At 44.9% G+C, this 11,944-nt stretch overlaps 1 pseudogene; it reads left to right on the top strand.

Annotated features, from left to right (window-relative positions):
• The first annotated feature begins 7,547 nt into the window (after positions 1 to 7,547).
• On the top strand, positions 7,548 to 11,714 carry LOC148016932 (uncharacterized; annotated as a pseudogene).
• The last annotated feature ends 230 nt before the right edge of the window (positions 11,715 to 11,944 follow it).

Here is an 11,944-nt window from a genome sequence, read left to right as displayed (position 1 = left end):
CTATCAAGACTCTAGCAAGACGAACTTTGGTCAGAATGCTCCCGTTATTCAAGAAGATGGACAAGGATAGAATGCTCCCATTATTCAAGAAGATAGAGTGGAGCCACAAGCTATTGAGGCTCAATCTGTTTTCAGGAGGTCCACTAGAGCACATAGACCTCTTGATAGATATCCTCCATCTCTAGATTATGTCATGTTGACAGATTGTGAGGAGCCCTCCTGTTATGTAGAAGCTATGTTGAAAGACAACAAGCTGAAATGGGAGAGCACTATGCAATAAAAAATGGACTCCTTCCATAAGAATTCCACTTGGGAGTCGATACCTTTGCCTAATGGTAAAAGAGCTTTGCCATGCAAATAGGTTTATAAACTGAAGGTCGCAGCCAATGATGGCAAACCAAAGTATAAAGCAAAAATTGTTGCAAAGAGATTTAGGCAACAACAAGGTGTAGACTTTAAAGAGATTTTCTCCCCTATTGTTAAGATGACCACTTTGCATTGTGTTCTTGTATTGGCTACCAAAGAGAACATGGAACTTGTCTAGATGGATGTTAAGAATGTATTCTTACATGGTGATCTTCATGAGGACATATATATGCAACAATCCAAAGGGTTTGTTGAGAAGGGCAAATTGTAAGCTCAAGAAAAGCCTTTATGGTCATAAACAGGCACCAAGGGAATGGTATCATAAGTTCCATTCATTTATGCTCTCTCAAGGTTAAATAAAGAATTGGCATTGATCATTGCCTCTATACTAAGCAAGCTAAGGATGGTAGCTTGCTGATTTTGATCCTTTATGTGGATGACATGTTACTTGCTGGAAAGAACATCAAAGAGCCAGTTGCCTTGAAATCAAAGTTGACTAATAGATTTGACTTGAAAGATTTGGGTGATGCTAATCATATTTTAGGCATGCACATAATGTGAGATAGAGATAAGAAGCTACTTTACTTATCTCAAACAGAGTACATTGAGAAAGTGCTCAAACGTTTCAATATGGAGAGGAGGAAGGCATTGAGTACTCCGTTGCCTCCATATGTGAAACTATGCCTAAATGATTGTCCCAAATCTGATGCAAAAAAGGCTGAAATGGCAAAGGTGTCATACTCTTCTATAGTTGGTAGCTTGATGTATGCAATGATATGTGCATGACCAGATATTGCTTTTGCAGTGGGAGTAGTAAGTAGTTACATGTCAAATCTTGGCAAGAAACATTGGGAGGCAATGAAAGATGTCATGAGGTATTTCAATGGCACAAAGGAGTTGTGCATTTGTTTTGGAAGAAAAGAATCGTGTGTACTTCGGTACACAAATGCTGATTATTCAAGGGATATGGATAAAAGGAGGTCTACTTGAGGCTATGTCTTCATTTTTACTGGAGGTGTTGTTTCTTGGCAATCTTGTTTGCAGAATTGCACATCCATGTCAACCACCAAGGTTGACTATATTGCAACATCAGAGGCTTGCAAGGAAGCTATATGGTTTGCTCGACTAGTGGGAGACTTGGGAATTTCTATTGAGGTGCCTACATTACACTATAATAGTCGGAGTGCTATCATGTTTGCAAAGAATCTAGTGTTTCATGTGAAGACAAAGCATATAGATGTAAAGTACCACTTCATTCGGGATGTGCTTAAGGACAAGCATATCAAGCTTGTGAAGGTACACACAGATGACAACCTTTCATATCTTCTTACCAAAGGTCTAGCTTCTCAACGGTTTGCACACTGTCGAGCACTTATGGGCAATGTGTTAGATAGGTTTTCTAGTATGATTGTACATACTTGTATATTTTACACCCCATACTTAAAGGCACATTGGCCTTTAAGTGGGAGGTTGTTGGGGTGGTAAAGCCAAATGTGCTAGCCTAAAGTAAGTGGGTGGCCGGACACTAATACTAACCATTCATACTATACAAAACAATAAGGACTCAAACCCTACCTCACTATTGTGAGCGAGTTCACTACATCTACGTCTCATCTTCTTCTTCTCTTCACCTCCACCGCACTCCACGCTTGCACGCTCCTGCACAACACCTTCATCAAATGCCGCCTTCAATGTTGATTTCACTATCCGGATGTGGTCTAGATTACCATCTGTAATGATAAAGGTCATCCTTGTAGAGAACAGTGACGTCAAAAGGCCATTTTCTCATTGAATATATAGATTTGTGTTTGCAACAGAACCATAAAAACCTATATGCTTGAAGAATGCATCAATCTTCTCATTCCAAGATTTGGGAGCTTGCTTAAGCCCATACAAAGCTTTGTTAGATCCCCTTGGACTGGCGCTACTAGAAGCCTAAAGGCTACTCAACAAAAACCCATGGTTGAAAAAAACATAGATGTTCTTTTCCTTGTTCTACTTAATAATTGCAAAGCTTATGTTGATGGTCTTTTGTTGGGGTAACCCTTGCACAAAAGCGCAAATGCCCTTGGAGGTGTTTTCGGAGCGCTAAATCACTCAAGATTGTTGAGCACTTTGCTCAGATGCCATGTCAAAGATGGCCATGGAAATTAAATGATCACACACAACAACAATACCAATGAGAGAGAGAAGGAATGAAGATGTCAAGATTGCTTAATCAAGATTGACGATACAAGAGAGATGTCTCATGAGGGAAACCTATGTGTAAGGCTCTACTCAACAAAATGACTCGGTAATTGAAAATGAAGAATGAAGCTCGGTATTTATAGGTGGCATAGGGTCTGGTAGGCCAACATGAAGATGTCCATAAATAGCATGACGATCTCCAAAACTAGGTGACGACTTGTAAATAAATAGCTAAATGGCTGGGAAAAATACCATACATGTTCTGAAAAATTCCTAAAAATAGCAAATCTCGTTTGTAGGGTGGCCAGCCCACAAACAAGGGCATGGACCTCCAGGTGACACACCTGAACATGACAAAATCCTAGCTTTGACACAAATTTCATGCCACAATTATAATATAGACTCTTCCTCTATATATTGTCCATATGGTCAAATACTGCTTGAAAATGTATCATTTTACCAAGCTATGTGGACATATGGCCAAATCATATCCTACAATGATTTGATTTTTTCCATGAGATGTATACTCAAATTATTTTATACTATATTCATGAGATTCCACCATATAACTTTTTGTTATTTTAAAGCGGTTGTATTATTCATGAGATATGACCATGTAGCCAAATCGTAGTTTGAATTATCTTATTATGCTATGGAAATTTGCCATTTGATTATGTTTGAGTAATGGCCCCCAGAACCACCTTCCCTTTATAGGTGAGCTCGTGACCCTTGACACTCATCATTAAACCATTTATTCTAAGTTGTAGGCCTAGAACTATCTCTCAAATAATGGAAAGATACTAAAGCTAAAGAATGCGCCTAGTGGATTACTTCATAGATACATGCGGTCTTAGCTCTACTATAGTGGTAGAAATATAAGAAGCATAGATTGAGGTCTCTCTAGAGAAATGGTACTTAGGATGCCTCAAATATTGTGGGAGAGATGGCTACCTAGGATAGTGGCAATCAAAAGAGAAACATAGGTGGGCATGATCAACTACCACTCTCATGGGAAGGGCAAAAATCATGAAATCATGATTATGAGGTATGAGGGATAAAGGTGCAAATAAGAAAGCAATGTATTAGGTCCGTGCCTAAGAGAGTTGTATATGAAAGCCCTAGACACTCAATATCTAGACACAATCAATCTCAAGGGGGTCACTCATAAAGAGTTTTGCCTTACCCCGAGTGAGATTTTTCAAGCAATGTAAAAAGCCTACAAGAAAAATGAGAATCTACTTTATTATTATTGAAACAATCAAATGATCTATACAAATGATTTCATAAATAAAATTGCTTGTGTGTAATGAAGGGTATGCTATATGAGAAAAGTTATAGTTAAGAAAAAAGTGACAGATAAAGACAAAGGAGAAGATAAAGGCATGAAAGTTACAATTACAAATAAGTGACATGGACGGCTAGAAAAGGAGATTAGAACAAAACTTATAAGGAAGCATATGATTGTAATGGAGACCTAGCTGGCCTAACTAAGGGAGAGAAGAGAGAGAAAGACTGCAGGAGAAGAAAAGGAGAGAGAAAGACATGAAGGAGAGAGAGTGAGAGAGAGGGAGGAAGGAAGAAGGAGAAGCCATGAGAGCTGAAGAGAAGTGGAAGAGAGATTTCTTGATAATTCCGTGATGCCTGAGGAAAAGCTCTTACACCTTTCATACCGTCAGTGTGGCTAGTATTTTTCCGTAGGCTCGGTTCATTACAAACCATCCTCGACGATGACACATGCTGAAAATGCATAATTTGAAGAGGATCTTGACCCCGATTAGTTTTATGATTCTCCGGATGGGTTCCCTTTTGACCCCGATGGTTGCCCCACATTTGGCTTCGCTGGAATAGCATCTATGTGGTAGTTGACTACCTCACTACAGCAGCCCATTTCATCCCTATAAAATCTTAGTTTACAGCATCTCAAGTTGCCACTCGATTTATGGAGCATGTATTTAGGTTGCATGGATTGCTACATGTCATAGTGCATGATCGAGATACCAAATTTATGAGTCAAATGACAAAAAAGGAAACATCAATGACAAATCACCTTTTTACCATTTAACAAATACTTCTTTTTTTAAAAAGCAATCTAAAACTTTGCTTGTGCTAGACCAAATCCCTTTCATTACCACATAATAAATACTTAAATTAAGTGGCATTTAAAAAGGAAATAGATAACGTCACATTGAGATGTTGGGGATTGAACCAAGTCCTCACTAGACATTAGGCAAGTAACACACCCAGAGGTCTAGAGAGCTATGAAGGAAGTGAGTGACGAGCGTCCCGTCTTTCCCATGGGCCAAGGCGTATCCTTCGGCCCTCCAGTCCTCATTATGCCTCCTCCTCCTCCGCCTCCCCCCGCACGTTTGGCTTCGGTCAAGCACTTCTCTCACTAGGCGGTGTGGCTCTTCTCTTTATCTTGGCTATGGCTCAAAGGGACCTCCACAACTTGAGCACAACTACAAAGAAGGCTATGGAGATCATCGATAAGGTTGTAGAGATCACCGAGCAATTCCTTGCGAAGGGCATGGATTTTGAATACAGCGTTGTCACAAGCAAAGGCAAGGCGATGGTAATTGGTGGGTATGAGAAGACCAAAGTCTACAAGTTCTAGTAACTGTATTCTATAGTTTTTTGTTTGGTACTTCACCTTTCAAGTCAAGCATTGTGAAACATAAGTATTGATTTCTTGGTGCATACTTGGCCAATAGAAATAGTGCTCAATAGCTTCTGCAATAGCAAGCATGCCTTGATGCTCGACATCTTCTGCAAATGTTCCTCTCTCCCCGCTCCTTCCTTTTTGAGGCGGTTTGCTGGTTGCTTCGCCTCCTATTTCTGGCTACTCTTGTCATTGATTTTTTCAAGTGTAGTGTGATCATTGGAAGCAAAACCCGTTCCGTCCGTCGTGGTGAAGCATTGGATTGAACGAATGGTGGTCAGCAGATTTAGCAGTTTGCGATAGGCTTCACACAAAAAGGCCCTTCTAGGGGCTTTCATCATCTCACTGCAGAAATCCTTTGGCTCCTTTGGTGGGACGGGTTTCCCCCTCCTCTTGTACTTCATGTTGTATCTTGAGGGGTTTTTCCCTTGTTATGTAGTCATCTGATGTAATACTTTGTATCAGCATTTTTGGCTTTTGATGATATAAAGGGTACCAAGCCCAGTTAACTGCCTTCGGGATGAGAGAGAGAGAGAGAGAGAGTTTACATTTTATGCTGTGGCCGAATGGGCCAAGTCTTCTTCTCAGACCTTAGCAATTTTGCTTTTGGATCTTGAGAAGGCATATGATAGAGTTGACTGGGACTTTTTAGAGGGCACACTCGCCAGATTGGTTTTCCGAATGGGTGGATTAGAGGCATCTCAAGTCTCTACCGCTCTGCCACCAGTGCAGTCACCATTGGAGGTTTTGTTAGCCGCCACTTCACTTTGGGCAAGTCGGTTAGACAGGGCTGCCCTATTGCTCCAGACCTTTCCCTATTCTTTGCAGAGGCTCTGTCTTACTACATATGCACTTAGTCTACTCGCATTCCTGGATTGCAACTTCCCATTGCTGCAAGGCAGCAGACTGAGCTATTGGACTCTAAATATGTAGATAACACTCAATTGATCACGGAATTTTCTGAGGATATACTCGATAGAGTGCAATGCCTGATTGATAGATTCTCTATTGCTAGTGGTGCACGTGTCAGTTGGAATAAATCATCAGATATTCTAATTGGCACAGGTGCATGCACTGATTGGGGTATAGTAGGGGGATTCACTTGGCTACAGCCTGGTGAATCGTGCAAATATTTGGGATTTCTGATTGACCTGGATGTGACTCCGGCACAGGAGTTCACCCCAGTACTTGATTCCATTTGCAAGAAGCTCACTCACTGGTTAGCTTGTCATTTATCTTTGGCTGGGTGGGCTCTTGTGGTAAATTAGGTTTTATCGGCCACTGCTTGGTACATTGCTTCATGATGGATGTTGCACCCTAGTGTGGTCTCTAGACTCAAGTGCTTGGAGCGCTACTATTTATGGGCAGGATGTGATGCTTCGCAAGATACGAGAGCTCAGGTTGCTTGGCACACTTGCATCTTACCACGGTCACAGGGAGGCTTTGGTACTATTGATCCTGAGATGCAGAGTAAAGCTCTTATTTCCAAGTGCATCAGTCGAGGACTATTCCTTGGGAATGAGCCTTGGAAATCTTTTCTTCGCTCACCCCCTCCCTCCTTTTCTCCTCAATCGCCCTCGCCACCTCCTTCTTGCCCCTCCCGTCCCTCGACTACAACCTCGGCCTCTTCCTCTAAGGGGTTGCGTGCTCTCTTTAGCATGATTTTGGCATGAGCCGAGCTCTACAGGGGCGCCCACCAGTGGAGGTCTGCTCTTCTCCCATTTCAGCTATCCCCCCAACCTGGTGAGCTTTGACTATCATATGCAGGGAGAGCGTTTTGGCTTTGAGTTACCAAACACTTTGGAGACTTAGACTCAAAGACTACGGCCTCGAGACTGCAATTACATATTTTGCCCTTGGCCACTAGGGGAAGGGAAGCACTTGACACAGCGGTTGCTTTCTCTTTCCCACTTTGGCTCCTCTAACCCAAATTGGATGTCTGATTCGAGTATGTGCTTTTTGCGTGCACAGATTCTTAAGTTCTCTCACCACTTGAGAGACATTGAGGTCATGGATGTTCTCCAGCGCTTCTGGAGCCTTGCCAAGTTCTCTATCTTGGCAGCGTTTCAAAGGTCTCGAGAGAGATACATGCTCATGTATGTGTTTGAGAAGACATGCATTCGCCCTTGTTATATGTATATTCATGAGGATGATATGGCACAAGATTTGATTTTTCCGATTACACACATCCTGTGGGCATTGGTCAGTCGCATCATGATCGATCATCTGTCCTCTTGGAGGGGTCTTCTGGACTCTGACTACTTGCCGTCCAAACCCTCTTCCAACATGGCTCGTATTGCTGCTGCAGCAGCTTCCATCTGTACCCACTAGCACCATGAGGACCGTCTCATAGAATGTGCAGGGGATGGGGGGGGGGGGGGGGCGCTATTGTGTGTCGTAGGGGCCACTTGAGACAGTAGTCACAGAGATGCTTAGTTGGTGGATCCATAGACTCTCATGTTGCAGGAGCATCACCTTGGTGAGAGCTGTATTCGACGATGTGGACAGTTGATGCATAGACAAAGTGAGACTTTTTGGTCAGTGGGCTTTGGTACTCCTGGTGCCCAATAAGGCGTATGTATTTCTATTGCGGATACTTGGCAGGATGCCATTGTAGACAGAGGAATAGTGGTCCCTGGGCGGGCACAGTGGATTGTCGTGCAATGGGGGGAGGTCAAACTTGGTCTTCTCAATCTCTATGTCCCAAATCACGCCAGTGCGAGGGCTAGTTTTTGGGATTAGCTTGTGGATGCGCTGTCAGAGGTTGAGGATTGGTACCGGGGGGGTGCGCTTCAACATGATTGAGGCCCCTCTGATCGGATTGGCGGAAGCCATACTACGATGCATGGGTCAAAGCTTGCATCTTGGGAGAGACTATGTATGACTTTGCGGATTGATGATGTATGGCACCATGAGGGCTTTGGCTGAGAGTAGGACCTCCTCACTTTTTCACACTCTAGCAGGAGGACTATGTATGACTTTGAGGATTGGTACCGGGGGGGTGCGCTTCAACATGATTGAGGCCCCTCTGATCGGATTGGCGGAAGCCATACTACGATGCATGGGTCAAAGCTTGCATCTTGGGAGAGACTATGTATGACTTTGCGGATTGATGATGTATGGCACCATGAGGGCTTTGGCTGAGAGTAGGACCTCCTCACTTTTTCACACTCTAGCAGGAGGATTGGTGGGTCCAAAATCTCTAGCTTTTATGTGAGTGACTAGCTTGGAGCCATGGGCACAACAGTTGGGATTCTTGTTGGGACCTCGATGTTTGAACATGAGCCAATTGTTGTGTCCTTTTGTGATGCACACGGCCAGATGTCCCACTTGATTCACATCCCTAAGAGTGTACAACTTGACGAGGAGCTGGTTGAGCTCATTGAGATGACTTGGACAGAGACACAGGATTTGACATTTGATGCACCTCATGCTATTAGCAGAGCACTCTCCAAATTGAGTGAGCTTCTCAGAGGGGTAGCATAGGAGAGACTAGCTACTGCGCGAGAGGCGGAGCGTTGTCTACACAGGAGTGTAGCCTCTCCCCAGTGACAGCTAGAGGCTCATCCTGATAGCGAGTGGGTCATGGAGCAGGCCCAGCGAGAGTTGCAACAGATTGAGGAGCGTCAACGTGAGTTCTCTCTTTCCACCGACACGCCTCATAGTGGACATAGCTGGGGAGTGTTTTTTTGGGGAGTTCTTTGAAGTGACTGGTCCTCACCACTCTAGGTCTAGGGTTATACGGTTGCGACGACCCGGCGGCTCTTGCGCTACTGAGCCTAATGAGATCGGAGGGATTGCTACTGAGTCTTACCGCATTTTTCTCTCAACCAAGGAGCCCTCACCCTCTAGAGAGGAGAGCCACTAGGTTGATTGGATGCACAAGAGGAGGATTGTAATAGATGAGATGCGTACGCGGTTGCTTGCCCCCTTCATGGGATCAGAGTTGTTTGATACTTTGCGTGCTTTACCAAGAGACAACTGCCCTGGCAAGGATTGTTTGCTCCCCTCCTTTATGCGCTACTAGGAGCTCTTGGGACCAATTTGATACGCTTTTCAGGAGGTGATGGAGACTAGGAGGCTTTCCAAGGACAGGGGGAGACCGAGAGGAGGTGCAACAGTGGAGACCCATCAGAATCTTAAACTCAGCCTACAAAATCTTTGCGAAGGCTCTGAGTTTGAGATTGCAACCGATGCTTGAGTTCTTAATTCACCCCACTTAGACTGGATTTGTCATGGATAGGAGTATCCTTGACAATATCTTTACCTTCTGGGAGGCTGTTTCATTAGCGAGGCTACAAAATGAGGATTTAGCCATTCTCTTGTTGGATTTTGAGAAGACTTATGACAAAGTTGACTGGGGTTTTTTGGCGGGGACGATGTTACGGATGGGATTCCCAGAGACCTGGATTCGAGGGATCTCGGCTCTTTACGCTTCAGCACATAGCCAGGTGCTGATGGCATGAGGCAGAGGAAAGCGGTCTGCACTATCTAGATCTGTTCGACAGGGATGCCCTCTTGCCCCTACCTTATTTCTTTTCTTTGTTGAGGCCATGAGTGGCTTCCTATCATCTCAGGAGGTTGGGTTGCAGAGTTTGCGTCTTCCCATTGTATTCTGGCAAGCGGATGTTGCTCCCAAGCCCAAAGTCGCCATCTAGAATTGTGCATAACCAGATCAGGATCCATCTGGCAAACTCGGTCTGCAAAGCCCACCCCGCCCCAATCTTGAAGAAAAGCAGACAATCCTCTGAGTATCCTCTGACTGCAATAAGAATATCCATCCGCATAAAGGCTCCCATCCAGGCTAGTGCGGGAGAATCTATGGGCTGACGCCATGCATCTACAATAGCCTTCTCAATGTCTTGAATCATGATCCCACTGCCCTGCATCTGAGCCACGTGCGTGCTCTGAGTATCCATAGGTAGTCTACGAAAATCAAGCCAGTCCCCCAAGCTGTGGGTGGGTCCAGCCACCATAGCAGCCCAAGGAACTTGCTGTCTGGTACCCACAATGTGGCCTCTCTATCCAAATCATAGGGTTCCAGACAAGCGGCTGGCGCAAGCACTCCTCTGTACATGTGGGTTACTGCTATCTGAGAGTCAATCGGAGCTGCTCCCATGTCCTCAACAGGCTACAAGCAAGACTTTCCTCACACATCTCTGTGAACAACCAAGTCTCACGTTGCCAAGGACCACCCGTCACAAGAGTGTGTCGCAAGAGATTCGAGAAGATCCTTATAGGGCTCCACACCTGGCATAAATCCCCTGACAATAAGCTTGCCCAAGAGTGCCCTACTCTGGCAAGCTTGATCAACGATTAATAAGGCCCCCTTGTGAGGTAGACAAAGTGATAACTGGCCATGCAACCTTGGCCCTGGTGGGCTGCCGCCCATCCCTGCCTGACCAAAGAAAGTTCATGATCAGTCGTTGGATCTAGCTGATGCAGAACTCCAGAAGATCCAGCAAGAAGTGATGTACCACATCGTGGCAAGCAACACCTGATTTGCCACAACTACACGCGCAACCAAAGAGAGACGAGCCGAGCTCCAATGTAGCAGCTTCTTCTTGATGGAGAGAAGAAGAGGGGCACTAGTGCAACCCTTCACCGATCCGAACAGTCCTGATGTCCCCTTCTTCCAATACACACTAGATTGCAACGCCATATCTTGACGGTTCGTTGAGGAGCCATTCCAGCTGCAACAAAGCACTGGCGATGGCAGGGCCTCACTCGACCATTTTTTACACGCTTTTGCCAACGCATATAGAGGAGTCAGCAGCCGCATCGGACAGTGATTTTCCTATGGTTAGTTGTGCATTGAAGCACTGTGATTGGGACCTAGTTGGCCTACGGGGCCCATTCTATGGCTTTCATGGGTTGCGAGCACACACAGGAGACTCAACGACACTACTTATGGGATTGCCCTCAGGTACAGCAAATCTAGCTATGGATACTAAGGATATTCTCAGGGTCTAAGGGGAGTATCTTCACTTGGGTAGCAACTACCTAGGGCACCCTCTCAGGGCCTATGTTAGGCTAGGAGATAGAGGCAATGAGTTTTGCTGTCAGAGCACAGAGAGGCAAGCTTTCAACCATCCACGTGTCTGACTATTCTACACACCAATGGGACCCTGGAACGCGGGTCCTCTAGTGGGAGCTGATCAGCAGCCTTGTCGTTTGGTTCATATGGTAGGCTAGATGTCACATGATCTTTGAGGGTAGAGCCATCCCACCTACCGAGACCATTTGGGATTTCTAGTTGGAGCTCATCCACACTCTACGAGGACGGTACAATCGCTTGCAGGGGAGCTCTGACACTGATTCGCTGCTGACTAGCCTTCTTCAAGTCTCAGGAGGAAGGGCCCTTTTCTATCACAGCTCCCTGGGGGTATTCGCTGGCATTACGGACCACTTGTGTGACTTTTCCCCCTCCTATTGTATAACATAGCCTTATGTGATTTGGGTGGGTGTGTTGGGGCTGATTGTCCCCTCTTACGTACTTTGCCCTCACTTGGGTGTGTCACCTACATGCGGTTTCTTATAACTAATGACAATATCTTTTTCTCAGAAAAAAAAAAGTGGTTCTTTAAAACTAAGTATCGGAGTGATGGCACTCTTGACAAGCATAGGGCTAGATTGGTAGCCAAGGGGTATGCTCAACGTCAAGGCATCAACTATGACGATACTAGTGCTCCTACAGCTTGGATGGCTACTATCAAGACTACTCTTGCTAGT

This window comes from Lygodium microphyllum, chromosome 22, assembly GCF_053477565.2.
Source record: "Lygodium microphyllum isolate KBCC chromosome 22, Lygodium_microphyllum_v1.1.10, whole genome shotgun sequence".
Taxonomy (NCBI): domain Eukaryota; kingdom Viridiplantae; phylum Streptophyta; class Polypodiopsida; order Schizaeales; family Lygodiaceae; genus Lygodium; species Lygodium microphyllum.
This window is presented reverse-complemented; position numbering and strand designations above follow the sequence as displayed.